Consider the following 13,678-nt stretch of genomic DNA (forward strand, 5'->3'; position numbering starts at 1 on the left):
CCCAGAACAGTCACGTGTTTGTAAATGACATAACTGGAGAAAGAGGAAGCAGGTGATTACAGCTGTGTATTGACAGGGGTCGTGTTTTATATTGAAAGTCAAGTATTTTTTTGCTTAAATAGAGTGATCAGGGACATGCAACTATAGTTTTTCTTCACATAAAATATATTAGTGCGACACATTCGGCAGAAAATAACTTCATTGTTATCAGATGACAACATAAGTGCACCGCTATTTGGCTGGCAGCCACACAAGAAAATGAGTTTACGATTAAAAAGCACGGTATTTTTTCCAAAAACGATCCATGGCCATCATATTTCCAATGTTTATCATAAAAAGAATGTAGCTAGCTTCATTTTCTAATGTTTTTTGTAAAGGTAATCTTGCAATTTACTGGCCACACTGAGAAAAGTACCAGAAAAAGGAGCTACACAGTCAGAACTCTGTCTGCTGATAACATGATAGAATGTCCATTCCTGAATTCTCATCTGAGTGGAGAAGTGCAACTGAAGCACAAAATTAGTTTGATGCTGAGCAGAAATGACAATAATTAGCATTTTAGATCTGAGTTTACAAAACGCAGCAAGGTTTTATTATGCATTTTATCTTTTTTTCCTGCATGAATTCTGCGTTAACGTGACCTCTAAGTTTAACTTGCTAGTTATCTAAGTAAATGGCTAAATTAATAAGGTGACGGAGCATCATATTGTGTTAGCTTTATACTGTTTTTGAGAAGTCAAAGCCATTTGGATGAGTTACACTACATCCTCGTCGAACATCTCATTCCAAAATCATGGACATTAATATGAAGTTGGTCCCCCCTTTGCTGCTATAACAGCCTCCACTCTTTTGAGAAGGCTTTCCACTAGTTTTTTGAACATTGCTGCGGGGACTTGCTTCCATTCAGCCACAAGAGCATTAGTGAGGTTGGGCACGGATGTTGGGCGATTAGGCCTGACTCACAGTCGGCGTTCCAATTCATCCCAAAGGTGTACGATGGGGTTGAGGTCAAGGCTCTGTGCAGGCCAGTCAGGTATGGGGTAAGTTGAGTCGTGGGACAGGGTAAGTTAAGCCGCCTACAAACAAAATTCTGTACTGAATTAAATATTTCCACTACCTTTTTAAAACCATGTCTATCTTTATTTCCCAAACACAATTCAGTTTTTTGTCTTTTAATCATTTGAATCATATTTTAACACAGGCTTAACACCTAACAAACACTTTGTACTTTTTTAACATAGGCCATGCCCGGTTGATACTTCATATCCCATCGATAACGCTTTGCATTATGCCTGGGAAGAAAACACTTCAATTTGCTCAACATTTTGACTGTATTAGCCCACACCGCTACAAGGGTGCACTTTCATGCTAGGTTTAGGACCTCATATCGAAGTTTATAGTGACCCCAACTGATGTATAGAACAATCTTAGATACGAGCATCATGAAACCTCTAACACAATAAAGGAATTTGACTTAGTGAAAATCTGTTTTTTTGGACCTATAGTATACTAGACATTCAGTCATGCTGAATTGCTCCTTAAAGCTTAACTCTTAATAGGTTAACTTAATATGAAGATGTAAAGCTAACACAGAGTATCTACAGTATCTGGACGTGATGTTGATCAATAGGACCCTGCAGATAGGAGTGTCAGTGTGAAGTAGGTATAATGAGCCCACCTTGCTTAGTGAAAAGCTCTGCCAGTGGAATAATGATCACGACCACATCTCTTAGTCATCAGGCCCTGAGTCATGGAGGTATTTCAATCCACAGAGACCCTCTGGAAGAGGAAAGAGGACATAGAGAAAATAATCCATTACATTACTATCATTACAGAGTGAAAGAACAGTAGAAGAATGCCCTCCGCTTCAATATTAAGCTGCTCCTCTTTCATTTTTGAATAGAAACTTGGAAAAATGTCCACCAGCAAATATTTTTTCATTAACAGGGACATTCTGGCAGATATGCCTGTTTTCTTATTGGAATTATTTTTCAAGTGGCCTCTGAAAACATTAATTTCATTTCTTTCTTTTTTTTTTTACATTTCCACCAGTAATCAAATGGATTTAATCTAGTTCAAAACCCGAAATGATGAACAATTCTGCAGAAAATTATCTATTCTTTGAGACGGCTAGACAATAGGGTCTCTCAGTGCATTTATTAGTGAGTTTGCATGGTGTGTGTATTTGTGTGTTTCCTCTCCAGCCCTACTGGCTCCCTGCTGTTGTTCAGGAGCAGAGAAACAATGGTCTCCCTGCTGTCAGTCACTCCACAAATCACCCTCCACACACAGCCATAACAAGATATGATGCTGCAGTCATAACATCAGTCAAACCTCCATAACATCACTCACACCTCCCCTCTTGTCCCACAAAGAGGAGCTCTGCTGTGGGGGTAGAGGACGGGTGTGAGCAGCCATGCCTGCTGCACTAACTGTGCTGGATAAATGACTCCTCGTAAAGCACAGAGACAGACTGCAGACCCTCAGAGTGTACTGTATGAGGACTAATGGCGCCCCAGGCAGGGCCAACACACAGTCAGACCTTCAGCACAAAGAAGCTCTTATTCACCATTCAGCCACACCATCAGAGTGTGTGTGTGTGCCTAATGTGAACATGTCAGCAAGTGTAAAGTGAGTCTTGTTGTTTAAGGACCCACTTTTTCCCCCAAAATGTTTACCTAAAATGACATACCCAAATCTAACTGTCTGTAGCTCAGGACCTGAAACAAGGATATGCATATTCTTGATACCATTTGAAAGGAATGTAGGAAAATAACACATTAGATCTGGGGAAAAATTATACAAAGAAAAAAAACATGTTTTTTTTTTGTACCATCATCTTTGAAATGCAAGAGAAAGGCCATAATATATTATTCCAGCCCAGGCGCACTTGCGATTTTGGCCACTAGATGGCAGCAGTGTATGTGCAAACTTTTAGACTGATCCAATGAACCATTGCATTTCTGTTCAAACTGTTGTGTTCCATACTCTTCCGGGAACAGAAACTTTATTTTAAAAGCATGGGAACCGGTTAATACGTTTATTTTAAGTTAGAGACATTTTTTCGAGTCCCACACAAAAATGCAACAAAGCACCTATGCAAAGCCCTGACTCTGTCACTCAGAAATGTATTCCAGTGGGTGCCTGCGTCCCAGATGAAAATCTTTGCCGGTGTGTGTTTAGAATACCTGCCCCTCTCCCTCCAAAGCATAGGCTACTGTACTGACGTTGCGAGCTTGCTAGCCAAAAGAACATTCAAAGTTCAAATCATAGAATCCGCTCCCCCTAGGTATAATTCTGTGGACCTAATTCAGATAATGCATGTCATAACAAGATGTCCAGCACTTTAAGCCTCCTCCTCAACCCTCTCTCGCTCTCTCCCCCACCCGCAAAATTTCAGTCGTATTGCATCATAGGCTACACTTGTCTGTCCATCACGCATGTAAACAACTACCTTACCTGCTCTATCCGCACTGATTGCTGAAGTAATTTAATGAGCTAAATGTAAAAAATGGTTGATTTCACAAGTTAAAAAAGAACAGAAAGGTACAATATAAACCAGTACTTTTTTAGGGTTCGAACCGGTTCAGAACTTTATTTTGCTGGTCAGAACAGTGGAACGGAAAAAGAAATGGTGGTTCTGTTCAGAACGAAAGATAATTTCAATTCCAACCCCTGCTAGTAGATATCTGTGAGGAAGTGTATCAACCTTAAAACAACTATAGGAAAGATATACTAGGGATGGGATTTTGAAAGAAAGTGTGTTCGAGTACTCTCATGAAAATAATGTTGAGTATTCACAAGTTAGTGTGAAACGGGGCTAAAGGCAAGAAAGTATGAGGTATGCTATTGGTTTTTCCAATTACTGGTTGTTCTGATATACAACTGAAAACAAAACTTAACATATTTTTGCTGCACTTGACATAATCCCAACAATAAAAAGATTGAAGTGTTTGACATTTTTTCAGAGCATATACATTTTACCTGCTAAATAGTCTTTCAATTCTATGTGTCACGTCATCTCGTTATATGCCAATGATATCTTACTTTATCTAGACAATGTATCTCAATCCCTCCCATGCCCATACTCCAATATTTCACAATAATGCCTTGCGATAGGCCTCCCGAGTGGCGCAGTGGTCTAAGGCACTGAGCTAGCCAATAAAGAAAATATGATCCACAGATCTAAGTGAATCTGAACGACGCTTTAACTGGAACAGAATATGGAAAAATATGACATTGGCATCCCGTAATCCGAACGATCAATTTATACATTTTACATTTGTTCTCAGACTGTATTTAACACTAAAGAAACTTTTCATAATACAATTGGCCCCAACTCCCAACTGTTCCTTCATATGATGTGGGAGTGCCCTGCAGTTAAATACTTTTGGGACATGACTATGTTACTGAACGATGATAGCTCCTTGAATCTCTCAATACATCAGAGATTTCGCTAGAGACACACTTATTTTTTTCCCTCCATACTACATTTATTGTTACTTTCTGGCTCTGTGGTATGATCATGGTGATCAATGCTTTGTACTTGTGTACTTTTTAAAGTGGGTCGATGTGAGATTACATCAATGTGTGTATTGTGCCTGTAACCCCCCCAACAAGAAATGTACAATATTAATAAAGATTTGGTGACAATCTTTTTTTTTGCATTTGTGGATTTCAAGAACTTATTATTAGTAATCGAATACAAACCTTTAAACGCGTACTCACGCCCATCCCTAATAAATACTGTATTCTCATTGACTGTGGAATAAGCTGTTGTTTTATGATGAGCACAACATTCAGTCTGGTTTAACCAGGCTAGACTTATCCATGCATACATACAGTCATGGCCAAAAGTTTTGAGAATGACACAAATATTAATTTTCACAAAGTCTGCTCCCTCAGTGTCTTCAGATATTTTTGTCAGATGTTACTATGGAATACTGAAGTATAATTACAAGCTTTTCATAAGTGTCAAAGGCTTTTATTGACAATTATATAAAGTTGATGCAGAGAGTCAATATTTGCAGTGTTGACCCTTCTTTTTCAAGACCTCTGCAATCCACCCTGGCATGCTGTCAATTAACTTCTGGGCCACATCCTGACTGATGGCAGCCCATTCTTGCATAATCAATGCTTGGAGTTTGTCATAATTTGTGGGGTTTTGTTTGTCCACCCGCCTCTTGAGGATTGACCACATGTTCTCAATGGGATTAAGGTCTGGGGAGTTTCCTGGCCATGGACCCAAAATATCAATGTTTTGCTCCCCGAGCCACTTAGTTATCCCTTTTGCCTTATGGCAAGGTGCTCCATCATGCTGGAAAAGACATTGTTCGTCACCAAACTGTTCCTGGATGATTGGGAGAAGTTTCTCTCGGAGGATGTGTTGGTACCATTCTTTATTCATGGCTGTGTTCTTAGGCCAAATTGTGAGTGAGCCCACTCCCTTGGAGAAGCAACCCCACACATGAATGGTGAATGGTCTGGTCTCAGGATGCTTTACTGTTGGCATGACACAGTACTGATGGTAGCGCTCACCTTGTCTTCTCTGGACAAGCTTTTTTCCGGTTGCCCCAAACAATCGGAAAGGGGATTCAGAGAAAATGACTTTAACCCAGTCCTCAGCAGTCCAATCCCAGTACCTTTTGCAGAATATCAGTCTGTCCCTGATGTTTTTCCTGGAGAGAAGTGGCATCTTTGCTGCCCTCTGACACCAGGCAATCCTCCAAAAGTCTTCGCCTCACTGTGCGTGCAGATGCACTCACATCTGCCTGCTGCCATTCATGAGCAAACTCTGTACTGGTGGTGCCCCGATCCCGCAGCTGAATCAACTTTAGGAAATGGTCCTGGCGCTTGCTGGACTTTCTTGGGCACCCTGAAGCCTTCTTCACAACACTTGAACCGCTCTCCTTGAAGTTCTTGATGATCCGATAAATGGTTGATTTAGGTGCAATCTTACTGGCAGCAATATCCTTGCCTGTGAAGCCCTTTTTTTGCAAAGCAATGATGACGGCACGTGTTTCCTTGCAGGTAACCATGGTTGACAGAGGAAGAACAATGATTCCAAGCACCACCCTCCTTTTGAAGCTTCCAGTCTGTTATTCGAACTCAATCAGCATGACAGAGTGATCTCCAGCCTTGTCCTCGTCAACACTCACACCTGTGTTAATGGGAGAATCACTGACATGATGTCAGCTGGTCCTTTTGTGGCAGGGCTGAAATGCAGTGGAAATGTTTTTGGGGGATTCAGTTCATTTCCATGGCATAGAGGGACTTTGCAATTAGTTGCAATTCATCTGATCACTCTTCATAACATTCTGGAGTACATGCAAATTGCAATCATACAAACTGAGGCAGCAGTCTTGAAGATTCATATTTGTGTCATTCTCAAAACTTTTGGCCAGGACTGTACAGATGAAGTCGGAAGTTTACATACACTTAGGTTGGAGTCATTAAAACTTGTTTTTCAACCACTCCACAAATGTCTTGTTAACAAACTATGGTTTTGTCAAGTCGGTTAGGACATCTACTTTGTGCATGACACAAGTAAAATGTTTCAAACAATTGTTTACAGGCAGATTATTTCACTGTATCACAATTCCAGTGGGTCAGAAGTTTACATACACTAAGTTGACGGTGCCTTTTAACAGCTTTAGAAGCTTCTGATTGTTTAATTGACATCATTTGAGTCAATTGGAGGTGTACCTGTGGATGTATTTCAAGGCCTACCTTCAAACTCAGTGCCTCTTTGCTTGACATCATGGGAAAATCAAAAGAAATCAGCCAAGACCTCAGAAAAAAAAAATTGTAGACCTCCACAAGTCTGGTTCATCCTTGGGAGCAATTTCCAAATGCCTGAAGGTACCACGTTCATTTGTACAAACAATAGTACGCAAGTATAAACACCATGGGACCACGCAGCCGTCATACCGCTCAGGAAGGAGACACGTTCTGTCTCCTAGAGATGAACGTACTTTGGTGCGAAAAGTGCAAATGAATCCCAGAACAATAGCAAAGGACCTTGTGAAGTTGCTGGAGGAAACAGGTACAAAAGTATCTATATCCACAGTAAAACGAGTCCTGTATCGACATAACCTAAAAGGCCGCTCAGAAAGGAACTGCACATGGGGACAAAGATCGTACTTTTTGGAGAAACGTCCTCTGGTCTGATGAAACAAACATAGAACTGTTTGGCCATTATGATCATTGTTATGTTTGGAGGAAAAAGGGGGAGGCTTGCAAGCCATAGAACACCATCCCAACCGTGAAGCACGGGGGTGGCAGCATCATGTTGTGGGGGTGCTTTGCTGCAGGAGGGACTGGTGCACTTCAAAATAGATGGCATCATGAGGCAGGAAAATTATGTGGATATATTGAGGCAACATCTCAAGACATCAGTCAGGAAGTTAAAGCTTGGTCGCAAATGGGTATTCCCAATGGACAATGACCCCAAGCATTCTTCCAAAGTTGTGGCAAAATGGCTTACGGACAACAAAGTCAAGGTATTGGAGTGGCCATCACAAAGCCCTGACCTCAATCACATAGAAAATGTGTGAGCAGAACTGAAAAAGCGTGTGTGAGCAAGGAGGCCTACAAACCTACACCAGCTCTGTCAGGAGGAATGGGCCAAAATTCACCTAACTTATTGTGGGAAGCTTGTGGACGGCTACCCGAAACGTTTGACCCAAGTAAAACAATTTAAAGGCAATGCTACCAAATACTAATTGAGTGTATGTAAACTTCTGACCCACTGGGATGTGATGAAAGAAATAAAAGCTGAAATAAATAATTCTCTACTATTATTCTGACATTTCACATTCTTAAAATAAAGTGGTGATCCTAACTGACCTAAGACAGGGAATTCTTACTCGGATTAAATGTCAGGAATTGTGAAGAACTGATTTTAAATGTATTTGGCTAAGATGTATGTAAACCTCCGACTTCAACTGTACTGAGAACATCATAACAATATACACTGAACAAAATAAACAGTTAGTGATGTCATAGATAGGGTTGTTGTGTGTAGGGTTGCAAAAGGAGGGTATATTACTTGAAACGTTCAATGTTTACCAGTAAACTGCCAGAATGATGGTATTCTTCAAGGATTTTATGTAATCTATCACAAGATATCTAATGGCCCTTTTGAGTACTTCAGATTATCACAGGTGTTAGTAATTATCTCTGGCCCTCTGTGTGGCCTTATCACATGTAAAATAAATTAAACAATTAAATACAATAATAGAATGACAAAGCTGCAAAACATTATCCTAAATCACTGGCGGTCGGTGCTGATAATTTTTTTATGAGCATGGCCTTATTTCTATTACAGCATATTGAATGACTGTCAATCAAATTCCATTCACCCAGCGCAATGTAACATTGATAGGTTTAGGCTACTACGAATGAAAGTTTACAACATAGGTGCACAGGTCGAGAGAATTTTGAACAATCAAGGTGACAGGCAGTGACACATTCAATACCGCCTTGCACACTCTCTGCATCTAGCTGATCTAGGGTGTAATCATTAGTTAAACAGCTGCAAATGTAGGTATGTATGGACAAACTCAGGTATGTTTATCCCCGTTACGTTTCTTTTAAGAAACGTTTTTTAATAATATGCATGTCAATCTCTCCTGGCTGAAAGTGGAGGAGAGATTGACTTCATCACTACTTTTATTTATGAGAGGTATTGGCATGTTGAATGCACCAAGCTGTCAGTCTAAACTGGCACACAGCTCGGACACCCATGCATACCCCACAAGACATGCCACAAGAGGTCTCTTCACAGTCCCCAAGTCCAGAACAGACTATGGGAGGCACACAGTACTACATAGAGCCATGACTACATGGAACTCTATTCCACATCAAGTAACTGACGCAAGCAGTAAAATTAGATTTTAAAAAACAGATTAAAAAACACCTTATGGAACAGCGGGGACTGTGAAGCAACACAAACATTGGCACAGACACACGCATACACACGATAACATACGCACTACACATACACATGGATTTAGTACTGTAGATATTTGGTAGTGGTGGAGTAGGGGCCTGAGGGCATACAGTGTGTTGTGAAATCTGTGAATGTATTGTAATGTTTTTAAAATTGTATAAACTGCCTTAATTTTGCTGGACCCCAGGAAGAGTGGGTATCCATAATAAATACAAATAGGCAAAATGAATACACCCCTGATCACACGCAAACAGTTCACTTTCATAGCCACCACATAAAAACAGCATGATTTGCTTGTTTGCTCGTTGTAAATACCAGGCAAAAAAAACTAACTTTCCAAGCCAAACCTTCATATCAATAAATTATCAAAACCAAAGCTTACCTTGACTTGGAAGAGTTCCAGTGTTGGATAGCCATAGCCAGCTAGCTAACATAGCATTCCTTTCTGTTTGAGCAGGGTGTTTGAGTAAGCGAAACTAGCTAGCTGCATTTGCTAGCTAAGTGAAAGTTTTAAAAAATCATCTAAAATACAACCAAATATAGCTCTCTTCCCCTTCATTTTGGAAGCAATTAATTTGTTCAAAACTGTTCAACTATCATCTTTCTCTCTCTTTGAGTCAACTACTCACCACATTGTATGCACTGCAGTGCTAGCTAGTTGTAGCTTATGCTTTCAGTACTAGATTCATTCTCTGATCTTGATTGGGTGGACAACATGTCAGTTCATGCTGCAAGATCTCTGATAGGTTGGAGGACGTTCTCCGGAAGTTGTCATAATTATTGTGTAAATATATGGAAGGGCTGAGAACCATGAGCCTCATAGGTTTTGTATTAAAGTCAATGTACCCAGGGGAGGACAAAAGCTACACCATGGGGCTACCCTACAGAGTGCTGCTGAGGCTACTGTAGACCATCGCAAAAGTGTTTTAATAAATTATTTGGTGAAGTGAATATATTATAGTATAGTTTTATCTAAAAATAATAACCTTCACTAATTTACATTTTTATTAAATTCACTGAGGAGGATGGTCCTCCCCTTCTTATTCTGAGGACCCTCCACTGCCCTAAATATAAACCATCAACTTAGTGAATATCATTGGTGTTAAATATGAGGGTTTCAGCATGAAATAGCTTTTATTTATTTTTATAAACATTTATTTATTTGACTGTCAATATGAATTTGTTGTCCATGTTTTGGCGTCAAACTGGGGGCAGTTTAGTTGGAAGAGTCAATAGTTGGAAGAGTTGCAGAGTTAACTGAAAATAATGCCATATTTCATTCAAAGCTTTTTTCACTAATTAGGCTATTTTCTCTTGAACCATCTACTAGAAACTCAGACAATATGGACAGATATAAAAAAGGAATACAATATATGAATACATTTTGTATAAATTACCAAAGTTACAATAGATTGGCATAGATTTTCTGTTAGTTACCAATATTACTGAAGATTACGGTAACTTTGGTAAATTACCGATAGCTTTGCAACCCTGGTTGTGTGTCGGTCTGCACCTGAACAAAACACTGGCTGACATTAAGTGCGGAATGTAGCAGAGAGACACTCTGTGTTTATCTCCAGACTGAAGCCTTATCTGTACACCAGCTCTCCCGTTGCTATAGCAACACAGCAGCAGCACACAGGGTAAATACTATTTGACTTGGGGCTGATGTCTGTGCTGTAGGCCAGGTAAGGAAAGACTGTCTCTCGCTCTGTGTGTGAGTGTTCTCTCTGTGGTGTGTGTGTGTGTGTGTGAGACCATTGGCTGTTCGCCTTCAGGGGCAACATTGAGTCATAACATGTTTATTCAAATGCAATTTGCAAATGAAAATATCATGTATATTACATATAGTCACCGATATTGCATAACATGTATAAAGAACAGAATTCACAGCCACACAGTCATTTCTCCAGGATCCTAGTCAAGAAAACACAACTGTGTATTGTCTAACATTATTATTATTGCTGCTGTACAGTCTGTTGGCCACTCAGACCTGAGCTAACCTGGATAATCATAATAAGTCATGTTTTCTGGTGCTGGGTCTGTCTGTATGGATACTGAACATGAGGAATGTTAATTAGCCAGTCAGTCTGTCTGTCATAGGGAAGGGGACGCTGACGGTGCCTCACTCCCACTCTACCTCACTCCTACTCTCGCTCTCTCTACCCCCTCCTCCTCTCTCTACCCCCTATCCCCACATATCTCCCTCTATCCCCCTCTCTCTCACTCTAACCCCTCTATCCCCCCCCCTCTGTCTCTAAGCCACCTGACCTGTGACCTACCCAGCCAGCCATTGCTCCCTCTATCAGACCTTTTCCAGAACAATCCATGAGAGGCCCACAGCTGCAGAGCTGTTGTTCCCAGCTAAACAAAGAGAGATGGATGGATGGCCCTTTTTCAAACAGAACACTCATCTCATCCTCTGGTGCTACAGTACAACAGCTGTTGAAGCTCACTAACACATTCAACGCATAGCCATATATAGTACAGCGTACAAGCACATGGATCTGATCTCTCTTAAGGACACTGTATGTGGTACATGAACTTAATAAGAACGTTGCCAGAACACTTGGAAAATGCTGTGGACAAAAGTGATGGGAACTTCCTGAGGCGAGGCCCTGACACTATTCCTGAACTAGCTAGTGTAGCAGGGGGAATGGGATGGGCTGCTGGGGTTTGGATTAGAATCAAAACAGGTAAAAGGAGCTGAATCAATATTGAAGTACAGACTCAGTCCTTTACTGTAAAGACTCAATAAAATAATCCCTAGTCTACAAGGGCCAACAAGAACACAGTATCAAATGGAACAGCTCTGCTGCGTAAAGTATCCTTCTCCAATGTGTGTTTGTGTGTCCATATAAGTGCACACGAGAGAAACACAGATAGAAAGATAAAAAATGAGAGAACGAGGGGAAGGGAGTCAACGCACAGCTCAGGAGACTAGCTACATCATTAGTGAAATCTAAAGTTGGTTCTGCCCTGTGAGTGGTGTGGGATGAGACAAACTGAAGCCCCCCTCAGTCTGCATGGCATTGTAGATCCTCTGTGTAATAAGACATGAAGACACACTATCTCCATTTCACACAACACTCAAGCAGGGAATTCACATGCACGCACATGCACACAAACAAACACACCTCAGATACATGTGCCAATGTTCAGAGTAAGTGTTTGTCTGCAGAACTCGTGAGAACCTTTTCAGCTAAAACGTTTCTTAGCAAGCTTCACACAACTGTACAGCTTCACACAGCTCTATAGCTTCACACACAGAGACACATGCTGAACTGACTGAGATGTGTTTGGATACGGCCGGCAGGTCTCATGCACTGGAGGTTTGACACAGTGAGTCTTGCAGTGTAAATGTGAGTGAGTGAGTGTGTGTGAGATTATGTTAGACACACTGAGGTGTGGCTGTGCTCTCACGGTCTCCATAGCTCCAGGAGTTTATTTGCCCATCCCCTCCACTCTATTCCCTCTCTCCTCCACTCAATCTCTCTCTCCTCCTGTAGGCTGAAACTTCAACTCCCTGAGAGCAAACAGAGAGCCGAGTGCAGATCTAACACCAGGGCTGTATCCCAAATGGAACCCTATTCCCTATATACAGTTGAAGTCGGAAGTTCACATAAACTGAGTTTAAATGTATTTGGCGAAGGTGTTTCACAATTCCTGACATTTAATCATAGTACAAATTCCCTGTCTTAGGTCAGTTAGGGTCACCACTTTATTTTAAGAATGTGAAATGTCAGAATAATAGAGATAATTATTCATTTCAGCTTTTATTTCTTTCATCACATTCCCAGTGGGTCAGAAGTGTACATACACTCAATTAGTATTTGGTAGCATTGCCTTTACATTGTTTAACTGTCAAACGTTTAGGGTAGCCATCCACAAGCTTCCCACAATAATTTGGGTGAATGTTGGCTCATTCCTCCTGACAGAGCTGGTGTAACTGAGTCAGGTTTGTAGGCCTCCTTGCTCGCACATTGAGGTCAGGGCTTGTGATGGCCACTCCAATACCTTGACTTTGTTGTCCTTAAGCCATTTTGCCACAACTTTGGAAGAATGCTTGGGGTCATTGTCAATTTGGTAGACCCATTTGTGACCAAGCTTTAACTTCCTGACTGATGTCTTGAGATGTTGCTTCAATATATCCACATCATTTTCCTGCCTCATGATGCCATCTATTTTGTGAAGTCCACCAGTCCCTCCTGCAGCAAAGCACCCCTACAACATGATGCTGCCACCCCCGTTCTTCACGGTTGGGATGGTGTTCTTCGGGCTTGGAAGCCTCCCCCTTTTTCCTCCAAACATAACGATGGTCGTTATGGCCAAACAGTTCTATTTTTGTTTCATCAGACCAGAGGACATTTCTCCAAGAAGTATGATCTTTGTCCCCATGTGCAGCTGCAAACCGTAGTCTGGCTTTTTTATGGCGGTTGTTGAGCAGTGGCTTCTTCCTTGCTGAGTGGCCTTTCCGGTTATGTCGATATAGGACTCGTTTTACTGTGGATATAGATACTTTGTACATGTTTCCTCCAGCATCTTCACAAGGTTCTTTGCTGTTGTTCTGGGTGTAACGGCTCTCGTTGGTGGTAGAAAGAGTAGACCAAGGCGCAGCGTGGAAAGTGTTCATGATTTTAATTCAAAAAACACTCAAACAAAAGAACAAAATCGAAAACGCACAGTTCTGTCAGGCAACAGTAACTAAACAGAAAACAAGATCCC

At 41.0% G+C, this 13,678-nt stretch overlaps 1 protein-coding gene across 7 annotated transcripts in view; it reads right to left on the minus strand.

The window, feature by feature from the left end:
- LOC139545919 (phosphatidylinositol 4-phosphate 5-kinase type-1 beta-like) overlaps positions 1-13,678 on the minus strand; it is an 82,324-nt gene that overhangs the window by 34,347 nt on the left and 34,299 nt on the right. For 6 of the 7 annotated variants that reach the window (XM_071354149.1, XM_071354148.1, XM_071354150.1 and 3 more), the window contains one exon: positions 1,679-1,779. The exons of the other annotated variant lie outside the window; for it this stretch is intronic. The gene's annotated coding sequence lies outside the window, so the exon portion shown is untranslated. The remainder of the gene's footprint in view (positions 1-1,678; positions 1,780-13,678) is intronic. 7 annotated transcript variants of the gene reach the window in all.

This window comes from Salvelinus alpinus, chromosome 19 (assembly GCF_045679555.1).
Source record: "Salvelinus alpinus chromosome 19, SLU_Salpinus.1, whole genome shotgun sequence".
Lineage (NCBI taxonomy): Eukaryota > Metazoa > Chordata > Actinopteri > Salmoniformes > Salmonidae > Salvelinus > Salvelinus alpinus.